Source organism: Triticum aestivum, chromosome 3A (assembly GCF_018294505.1).
Source record: "Triticum aestivum cultivar Chinese Spring chromosome 3A, IWGSC CS RefSeq v2.1, whole genome shotgun sequence".
Classification (NCBI taxonomy): domain Eukaryota; kingdom Viridiplantae; phylum Streptophyta; class Magnoliopsida; order Poales; family Poaceae; genus Triticum; species Triticum aestivum.
The window spans coordinates 187,749,489-187,761,090 of NC_057800.1; the positions used below are offsets into that span (position 1 = coordinate 187,749,489).

Sequence of the window (11,602 nt, forward strand, 5' to 3'; positions counted from 1 at the left end):
GTAATTACGTTCGTTCCTGAGGAAAAGGGAGAAGTCTTGCTATGAGTAGTCATGTGAATTTGGTATTCGTTTGATATTTTGATAAGATGTATGTTGTCTAGCCTCTAGTGGTGTTATGTGAACGTCGACTACATAATACTTCACCATTATTTGGGCCTAGAGGAAGGCATTGAGAAGTAATAAGTAGATGATGGGTTGCTAGAGTGACAAAAGCTTAAACCCTAGTTTATGCGTTGCTTCGTAAGGGACTGATTTGGATCCACATGTTTCATGCTATGGTTAGGTTTACCTTAATACTTTTGTTGTAGTTGCGGATGCTTGCAATAGAGGTTAATCATAAGTGGGATGCTTGTTCAAGTAAGAACAGCACCCAAGCACCGGTCCACCCACATATCAAATTATCAAAGTATCGAACGCGAATCATATGAACATGATGAAAACTAGCTTGACGATATTCCCATGTGTTCTCGGGAGCGCTTTTCCTATTATAAGAGTTTGTTCCGGCTTGTCCTTTGCTACAAAAGGATTGGGCCACCTTGCTGCACTTTATTTACTTTTGTTACTTGTTGCTCCTTACAATCTATCTTATCACAAAACTATCTGTTACCACTTATTTCAGTACTTGCAGAGAATACCTTGCTGAAAACCGCTTATCATTTCCTTCTGCTCCTCGTTGGGTTCGACACTCTTACTTATCGAAAGGACTACGATAGATCCCCTATACTTGTGGGTCATCATGGTCCGAAATCAGATGTGCTCTGCCCGTGTAGCAGTTGTATGAATTCAGTTACAAGACCCCAGTCAACTATGCAAAATCATCTACACTTGTATGGGATGTCAGTCACATATACTAGGTGGGTTCATCATGGTGAAGTTGTGAACGTCAATGTTATTGACTACGTGGAAGCAGCAGATCACCATCTTGATCTGCCTGATGCTCAGGTGGAAGAGGAGGAGGTGGTGGTGGTGGCGGAGCCAGTGAGTTTGACCAACATTGAAACAATGCTACGAAATGCTCGTGCATTCCGTGAACTTTCACCTACAGAAGAAAAATGGTGGGCCCGCATGTTGAAACAATGCAATGTTGTTGTCACCCCAGGAAATAAGCTATCAATATTCTCAGTTATGGTCACCTTTCTTCAGGTGAAGACATCTGAGCGGATGACCAACAAATCATTCGATGCGATGTTGGCTGCTTTCCGCAAATCTTTCCCAGATGCGTCTGAGCTGCCACACACCTACAGTAAAATGAAGAATTTCCTTCGTGCTGTTGGAATTGGATATGATATGATCCATGTTTGTAAGAATAATTTTGTTTTGTTCCGGAAGGATTATGCCAACTTAAGTGAATGCCCGAAATGCAAATCATCAAGATGGAAAGATGGCGATGTTGTGAAGAGGATTCCTCATAATGTTCTGAGACATTTTCCAATTACACCAAGATTGCAGAGGTTGTTTCATGATGCTGAAACAAGAGAGGATGTACTGTGGCATTCTAGGAACCAGGAGTACAGAGATCAGAATGTAATGAGCCATCCATCTCATGGTAGTGAGTGGAAAAGCTTCAATGATAAACACAAAGAGTTTGCTGCTGACCCGAGAAACATTAGACTTGGCTTAGCTTCAGATGGATTTAACCCATTTGGCCACCAGAGCGCCACATTAGCATGTGGCCAATGCTTGTTATCCTTACAACATGCCTCCAAATGTATGCACCAAAGAATCAAACTACATGATGGCTTGCTCATCCCAGGTCCAAAAAGTCCTGGAAAGGATTTTGATTTGTTCATGGAGCCTCTTGTGGAGGAACTTCAATAGCTATGGAAGGGTGTTCTCACTCGAGACCTATATAGCAGCCCACCAGCTGATTTCTTTCTGCGTGTTGTTATAATTCGATGCATCTATCCGGCTTTGGGCACTATGTCAGGGCGAACGACACATGGTTACAATGCATGTGTTCGCTGTGACAGGAATCCGCTGTCATACGCAATACTTATCAAGATCTGTTACATTGGACACCGCCGTTTCCTTGCCAAGGACAAGCCGCATCCTAGAAAATATCGAAGACATGTGTTCAATGCAAAGCATGAAAACCGTGATGCGCCAAAGAGGCTCACCGCTGATGAGTTGCAAGTGGAATTAGAGAAGGTCAGGCATATTACACCAGGAAACCATCCTGGTAATGGTAGCGGGAAAAGGAAGTGTGGCAGGGTAGAAGAGAGATTATTGTTTACCCGCAGGTCCACTTTGTGGGACTTGGAGTACTTGAAATATTTGGATCTGCAGCATAATCTTGATGTGATGCACATCGAGAAAAATATATGTGACAGCATTATCGGCACACTTCTTAATATTGAAGGCAAGACGAAAGATACCTTAAAATCTAGGGTTGATTTGACACACCTGGGTATCAGAAAGGATTTGCAGGTGCAAGATGAAGGTAAACCACAGGATATGGCACCAACTGTGTACGTCTTGGACAAGGTAAAAAGAAAAGAATTCTGCGAGGTCCTATCACGTGTGAGATTCCCACATGGATTTGCTTCCAACCCTGAAAGGAGAGTCAGTGCAGATGGAAACAAGGTACAAGGGTTGAAAACTCATGACTGCCACGTCCTACTTCAAAGGGTTTTACCTATTATCCTTAGAGGATTAGGCCGCCCTGACTTATACAGAGCAGTTGCAGAGTTGGGACAATTCTTCAGGGAACTCTGCAGTAGGAATATCAGGATAGATGCTTTGGAGCGTCTTAGAGACAAGATACCAACTATCCTATGCGACCTTGAGAAGATATATCCTCCAGCCTTCTTTGATGTGATGGTGCATTTGGCTGTTCATCTACCTGATGAGGCACTACTTAGAGGTCCAGTACAGTATGGCTGGATGTACCCTATTGAAAGGCGGCTAGGCACTTTCAAGGGCTATGTTAGGAACAGAGCTAGACCCGAGGGTTCCATTGCAGAGGCCTACATTGCTACAGAAGCGTTGACATTCTGCTCAAAATACATTGAAACAGCTGATCAGCTTAGCAAAGAGGTGGGTGAAGACAATCCCGGGCTCAATGTTTTCGATTATTCTGTTCGAGTTACAGGGAAGAGTCGACAAGAGGACAAACCTAAAGATTTGGACAAAATGGTTTGGTATGTGTTGAATAACTGTCCTGAGATACTACCTTATATCAAGTAAGTGCAGTACTGCAGCTTATACATCGTAATCTACTAAACTTGCAGCACATTCTTATATATTTAGATGTTTGACGCGATCACTATGTTGTGCAGCATCTACAAAGAGGAGTTACTGCCGCAAAATCCAAGAAACATTGACAAACTGGTTATGGCAGGATTTGCGAAATGGTTCAAGAACCATGTAAGCTTTTGAAGTGCACTGTCAGTTTTTTTAATATATTGAGTACATAAGATGATCAGCTTGTCTATTTTCTAACCATAGGTTAAGAAGATGCGGGAGGATGGGCAGGCAGTTGATGATGCCCTTTACTCACTAGCAATGGGTCCTGATACTCGGGTAAGACATTATGAATCTTGCGTTGTTGGAGATGTGCGCTACAACACCCTTGCACGAGACGAAGGCAGGAAGACACAAAACAGTGCCATCATGAGCACGGATACGTATGACAAAGAGACAACTGAAATGTATGCTAACATAACAGACATTGTTCAGTTGCAGTATATCTCCAGTTTCGAGGATCATCGGTGTGTGGTTCTGTTGTGCTGTCGTTGGTATAACCTGTTTTCCAGGATCGCAAAACCCAGAGCTGATGATTATTTCAAATCCATCAATGTCAAGGCGGCGTACCAGACCAACGAGCCTTTTATTTTGGCAAATCAAGCAACACAGATATTTTTCTTGGAAGACACATTTGCACGTAGCGATGACTGGAGAGTATTGCAAAGGTTTGAGCAGAGGAATTCGTTTAATGAAGTTGCACAACAAGATGATGCTTACACTGCTCCTGATGTACAAGATAACACAGATGTTCCTAATATCTTTGAGAACCATCACGTCAATGACGCCGGCGAAAAGATTGCCTGTCGTGCTGTGGACATACAAGAGTTGATCAAGAAGAAGCCAACGTTCGAGGACGTTGAGGACGAAGAAGAAGATGACACCGTGGGGAATTACGATTCAGACTGATACACATGGCGAAGATGTTGACGCTGCTGCTGCGGATGATGATTACATTGCTTTTGTCGTATTTGCCTGTCAGAAGATGTTTTTTATCTACTATGTGAAATTGTGTTTGCTATGACAACTGAAACCTGATGAACATGTTGTTTAGTATTTTGCTGTGAGAACATCACTTGTTATGTATGCTGATTTGTGTTTGGTGATTGTATGACAACTAAAACATGATGACATTGTTGTTTAGTTGTACTCATATTTGGCTGTGAAACTTGAATTTGATGACATAGTTTGTTGTTGGACTGCAATTTGCTCGACGTCTTCGAATGAGAACAAAGCTGACCCGACAGGGCCTCTGCTATTTATTTATTTATATGAGCAAAAGGGGATACCCCCTGATTTCCGTTAATAGAAATCATTAGATGTTCACAACACTACGCCCAGCCTGCTACACAGGTTTCATTCATTACTAGTTTCAGCAAAGTGCTCATGTCGTAGCCACTGAATACATCACGAGTGCTACATACACTGCAAATAAAGAGACAATCATCCTACAGAGCACATCGATTTTGCCCATTATCTTCACAAGCTCTTTCATCTCCTCATTGCTGTCAAGGCCGTTCAGCAGCTGTTGCTTGGCCATGATCAGAGGAACTGCATCTTTAACCTTCTGCTCTGCATCTTCCTCTTCTGTCGTTCCTTCAGTTACTTGTCCAACACCCCAACCTGCTGGTATTGGGATTCCTCGGCTAACCAAATAATCAGCGTAGTTGCATTCCCCCACATCAGCAACTTCCCAGAAATACAAATCACACGAATCTTCCCTTTTCTGCACGAATCAAATTGGAAGATCATCAACCAAACTATTAAAAAATCAGCAACTGAAAGCAGCAGAACAACACTTAAACATATTATTACCCCATGATTCGGGCATTTGTAGAAGACTCGGCCAGGGTTGCGGATTGTGGTTGAGACGCGACGGATGACTCTGCGTGATTTGCAGCAGTGGCACCACACCAACGGCAGCGGGTTGCGATGAGCAATCGGCTGTGGTGCGCGTGCCGGCGGGGGTGTGATGAGACCCACAGGCGATGGTACGGGTGGCGACTTGGCGCATATCTGGTTGTTGCCTGCTGAAGAGCAGGTGGACGAGCAGCCAGCGGACATGGTTGCTGCGGCCAGAGCTTCTGATGCTAGGCAGAGTAAGTAGAGAAGAGGAGAAGCGAATGTTGGATATGTCAGTTTCATTACTTGCAGAGTAGCATAGCACCATATATAGTCATAGTCTAGGTTTGGATTCGAACCAGCTACAGGAGCACGTCTTTCTTTTTTCTAAAACTCGGCAACGTCTCTTTACTGGTACACTAGCTTGTTCTGTACGCCTTCCCAAGTCTTTGATTTTCTTTCCCTTTTTTTGCGAGGAAGGAAGGAGGACAAAATTGAGAGTTCCTGGGACTCGAACCCAAGACCTCTCGGTTGAAAACCAAGGGTGCTAGTCACTTATGTGGCGAACGTTCCCTGTGAGGAGGACGGCAGACGAACGCATTTTCCTCGCAGTTTTCTTCCTATATATAAAAAAGTATGCTACTTGGTGTCCGCTTAGTCAACAAATGATTGTGCCAACCTTGACCGTTGGATTGACATTCAACGTCTGTCGCGTTTCTTCAGTCTCTTCTTCCTCGAGCCGCCAAAGCCAAACCAGCGCCGGCGGGACCGCCTGCTCCCGCCTCCCACGGCTGGCTGTGATCTTCCCCGGCTCCTGTTCGTTCCCGTCCGAGGCCTCACCATCGTCCTCCGCCTTGGTTCGCTCGCCGCGGCGCCGCCCTCCGGTGTTGTCAACATGGTCAACAACCGAGAGGAATAAGGAGATGACTGTACATGGTGAGGATGACAGTAGGGACCCAGCAGCGCGTGCAGTAATTTTGTTTTTTCGGGACGGAGAAGGGTATCAACTGGGTTGTGCGGGACCCGTGGCCCGTCTAGCCCAGGCTTTTATTTCATATGTTTAGCACATGACCAGCCCAGTTTGTTTTTTTCCTTTCTGAAAATGGCTAGCCAGCTATTTTGTTTTTTGCAGAATAACCAACATAGGCCTACTTGCTTTTCTACGCCCTGCTGGGCCGGAAATCTTTCAAGACGAGGAGGGATGCATTTTGCCCAGAAAATGGGCTATAAGTAATAAGAAATGGGCTATAAGTAATAATAAATGGGCTGTAAAATGAAAAAATACAGCAAACAGGCAATTAGTTCCAAAATAATGTTTTCTTTCGGATTTTGATATTTTAAATTTCATTGTTTTTGTGCGGGTAAAATTTCATTGAATTTAAATTAAGGTATATTTAGATTTAAAATTAATTTGAATCTGGCTAGAAATTTCGGGCTGTATGCTGTTTGGGACAGATTTGGAGGCTGACTTGTGGGTCTACTAGGTTGACGTGTACTTTGGCTTTGTCAACTTAGTCCACAAACGATTCTAGCAGCAGTGACCGTTGGATGTTAATCCAACGGCCGTGCTGCTTCTTCAATATCTGATCTTCTTGCTCCAGCCGCCCAAACCAGCTCCGGTGGGACTGCCTGCTCCCGCCTCCCGTGGCCGGCTGTGCTGCCGCACAGGCCGCACCGCCCCACCCTACTTCATTGCTGGCCAGGCCATTCCTCTACTCACCCACACCTCCTGTTATTTTCCGGCGACGGCAGCCGGACCAGTAAACCCTCGTACTCCCCACCGCGTGGGCAACCATTGCCGAGTCTTCCCCGGCTCCGTGTCGTTCCCTTCCTAGGCCTCGCCGTCGTCCACCGCCATGGTGCTCTCGGCGCGGCCTGGTCAACGTGGTCAACGAACGACATCCATCGGCCGTGGACTGTACGCGCAAAATAATGATTCCTCCACCTGACAGCTGGGACCCACCGGAAGGGCCTCTGTATTTCGCGAAAAAAATGTTCGCCCCGCTAACATGTCGGACCCACCAGCTATATCTTCGCATGCAAGGAAGTGCCTCCTTATTACGCACAAAAAAATGAATACCCCCCTGCTAGCTGGGACCCACCATAGTGGGAGGATGACTTGTGGGCCAACTAAGTTGACGGGGACGGAGGACTTTGTCAACTTAGTCAATATGAACGATTCTAGCTCCAGTGACCGTATGATGTCCATCCAACGGCCGTAGTGCTTCTTCAACCTCTGGTCTTCTTGCTCCAGCCGCCCAAAGCAGCGCCGGTCGTGCCGCATGCTCCTGCCTCCCGTGGCCGGCTGTGCTGCCGCGGAGGCCTCACCGTCCCCTACTATTCCCACCGCTAGCCAGGCCCTGCGGCGACGACAGCCTCACACCGCAGCCGAACCAATGAATCCTCGTACTCCTCTCCGAGCGGGCTTCCACTGCCGCGTCTTCCTTGGCTCCGTGTCGTCCCCTTCCTAGGCCTCGCCGTCGTCCACCGCCGTGGTGCTCTCGGCGCGGCCTGGTCAACGTGGTCAAGGAACGACTTCCATCGGACGTGGACTGTACGTGGAGAGGCTGACAGCTGGGTCCACGGCCGCAACAAGGAAGTGCCTCCTTATTACGCGGAAAATAATGATTCCTCCACCTGACAGCTGGGACCCACCAGACGGGCCACTGTATTTTGTGGAAAAACGTTTCCCCCTGATTGCTGGGACCCACCAGCTTCATCTTCGCACACAAGGAAGTGCGTCCGGGCAAAAAAACGATTCGCCCCCCTGACTGCTGGGACCCACCAGCTACACCTTCGCACGCAAGGAAGTGCGTCTGGGCAAAAAAAAACGATTCACCCCTGCTGGGGCCCACCGGCTACATCTTCGCATGCAAGAAAGTGCATCCGAGCAAAAAAAACGATTCGCCCCCCTGACTGCTGGGACCCACCAGCTACATCTTCGCAGGCAAGGAAGTGCCTGACAGTCGGGACCCACCTGGTCGAAGCGTACGTAGCATTGTCATTCTGGTCGCGAACGTGTACGTACATACTGGTCGATGTAGAGGCGCGCACGTGTCGTAGTAGAGGCGCGCACGTAGCATGTACATGTACGTACAGCGGCCAGGGTGCAAGAAATAAAATATGGCCACGTATGTGTACATACGGGCGGGGTCTCGAATGCCTACTCGTGCATACGTACGGCCAGGGCTCGTGTACATGGCTGGGTCGGAACGGAGAAACAGCGTCGTCGTCGTGTTCATGGGGAGGCAACGGAATGCTTCGTGTTCATGGGGAGGCAATGGAATGCGTCGTGTTCATGGGGAGGCAACGGAATGCGTCGTGTTCATCGGGAGGCAACAGAACGCGTGGGAGCCAACCGGCTGGGTCGGAACGGAATGCGTGGTCGTGTTCATCGGGAGGGCTTGGACGGAACAGGCGATGGAAATGAGGCCTTTCATACCGTAAAATGGAGGAAACGGCCTTGTGTTCGACCGACCACATTCGAAACAGGATCCTGTTCATCAGGAGGGGTCTGGCGTACCGCAAAACGGAGGAAACAGACCTCCTACGGTCAAAACGGGGGTCCTGTTGATCGGGAGGGTGTGGCATACCGCAAAACGGAGAAAACGGACTGGTGTTGGAGCGCTACGGTTGAAACGGGGGTCCTATTCATCGGGAGGGGTGTGGCGTACCGCAAAACGGGACTCCACAGGATACTGTTCATCTCCACCGTCGACCTCCTCCAGCCTCCATGGGCTACTGTCGACCTCCTCCAGCCTCCACGGGCTCCTGTTCATCCAGCCTCCACCGCGCGCTACTCCACCGGCTACTGTTCAACCACCCCTCCACGGGCACCCCTCCATCGTCTACTGTTCATCCAGCCCTCCACACCACGGGGTCCTGTTCAACCACCCCTCCACGGGCACCCCTCCACCGTCTACTGTTCATCCAGCCCTCCACCACACCACGGGGTCCTGTTCATCCAGAGGCAACACCACCGCTCACTGTTCATCCAACCCCCCCCCCCCCCCCCCCGCAATGCTCACTATTCATCCAATCGATCGGCTTAAGTTAGCAGTAGTAGTGAAGGAATCGCTCGATCGGGTTCAGTTAACAACCATCGATCGATCGCTCGGGTTCAATAATGCGTAGCCTGCAGTGCAATTGCTCGGGTTCAGTTAGAGCCCAACGCCTCGCTCGGGTTCAGTTAGAGCCAATGCCTCACACACACGCACATATGTGTACGAGAAAAACATGCATCGCTCGGCCCCTGACCTCCCACCGTAACCGGGAACTCCCCAAAATTTTCCCCGCCCTCGCTTCTACCACGGTTTTTCCGTCATGGACGGCCCAAAGAATGTCATGCAGCTGCGTCTCCGGCCCGCCCAGGACGAAAATCCTATTTTTTGTCATGATTTTTTGTCATAGAAGTAGGAGCCCACCACATCTATGATGATACCGGGTTTTGTCACAATTATCGTCATAGAAGTGTCATATGTATGACAGAAATTTTTTTCGTTCAGCCCAAAATGTCACGGATGTGTCTTTTTTTGGTAGTGATCCACGGGCCGTCAAGTGTATCTTCACTAGGTACTTTTCTGGGCAGCGCGGCTACAAGTGTTGGAGTCCTTCTGAATGGAGGACCTTTGTGAGCATGGATGTAACCTTCAGGGAATCCAAACCATTTATGGTGAGAAAAATGATCTTATTGGACTATCTGAAAGTCTTGATCATACCCAGTCTACGGTGATAGGTCAAGAGGGGGAGAGTGATCGTAGTGCCGATTCAGTGCTGTAGAAACCAATTGAGGGTGATATTCCGGTACAGCGAAGAAACAGCATCCCCAGGGAATGATAACACCACAGAGTGAAGGACCGATTGTGATTGATGGGGTGCCGAGTCGGGCAGGCGGTGCTCCCACCCAGATCGGTTGTGTATCGAGGTGGAAGGCAAAGCAAGAGCAGCAGCTAAAGGTGTATCCACGGAAGCAAGGTGATGCTTCTCGTAGGTGGCGAAAGGTGAATGAGGAGTGTAATCTTCCAGTATATTCAAGATGACATCATCATGTTCAAGGGGAGCAGCCAGCACAGGTGCAGGGGAGCAACAAGGCAGCAATGGAAGCTCATCTAACACAGAGGACTTGCCAATTGCTTTGAGAAAAGGTACTCGAGTAGAAGCAGGGATACCCGAGCCAAAGTATGGGTTCGATGCCAATGATATTGGAAATTATGTTTCTATGAAGCATTATCTCCAGTCCACAAATAATTTGTTGCTTCTCTTCAGCTGGTGTCTCTTCCAACTGACTGGAAGGCAGCAAAAGTGGATCCAAAGTGGCGAGCAGCTATGATAGAGGAGCTGGAGGCATTAAGTAAGCACAAGACATGGGTACTAACACCTCTTTCAAAAGAAAAGAAGGCAGTCAGCTGCAAGTGGGTATACACTGTGAAGCAGAATGCAGAAGGGAAGATTGAAAGATACAAGGGAAGATTGAAAGATACAAAGCAAGGCTTGTGGCAAGGGGGTATAGCCAGACCTACGGCATTGACTATGATGAGACCTTTGCTCCAGTAGCAAAGATGAACGATGTGAGGATCCTGATCTCCTGTGCGGCGAATTTCGGATGGTCCTTACATCAACTTGATGTGAAGAATGCTTTATTGCATGGGGACTTGAAGGAGGAGGTCTACATGGAGATCCCACTGGGGTTCTCTACATCTGAGACGGTTGGCAAGGTATGCAGGTTAAAGAAATCTCTTTATAGTTTGAAACAGCCTCCAAGAGCATGGTTCGACAAGTTCAGATGTGTTGTATGTAGTATCGGGTATGGGCAGTGTAACGGTGATCATACACTGTTATACAAACATAAACAAGGGAAAATCACTATACTTGCCGTATATGTGGATGATATTATTACCAGGGAGATGACAAAGAAGAAATAGCAAGACTGAAGGAGTGTTTGGGTAAGGCCTTTGAAGTCAAAGATCTGGGCCGACTCAAATGCTTCCTGGGCATAGAAGTGGCCAGGTCTGCCAAGGGGAATGCGCTATCTCAGAGGAAGTATACTTTAGATCTCTTAAGCGATGTAGGGATGCTAGGATGTCGGGCAGTGTCAACTCCAATTGATCAAAACCACAAAGTGGCAGCTCAGTCAGGAGAGCCAATGACTAAGGAGAGATATCAAAGGTTAGTTGGGAGGTTGTTACACTTGTGTCATACACGACCAGACATTGCATTTGTGGTAAGTGTTGTGAGCAGATACATGCATGAGCCTAGAAGTGGACATCTTGAGGTGGTACTTGAGATACTTGATAGGCACTCCTGTGATGAGGAACACTAGATGAGAAGAAAGAAAAACACATGCCAGATCTGTTTGGCTACTTCTAGATACTTCCACTCTAGTGTAGTATTTCTTTTCTTCTCTTTTCTATCCTACTTATTGTTTTCTAGAGTCTTCTAGTTGTGAGTAGCTATGAGTAGAATGGTGAAACTCAAATAATGTTTCTAGAGTATTCCAGCTATAAGTAGATGTATGTGA

At 47.6% G+C, this 11,602-nt stretch overlaps 1 pseudogene; it reads right to left on the reverse strand.

The window, feature by feature from the left end:
- Positions 1 to 11,602, reverse strand: part of LOC123056869 (uncharacterized) — a 182,835-nt pseudogene that overhangs the window by 147,341 nt on the left and 23,892 nt on the right.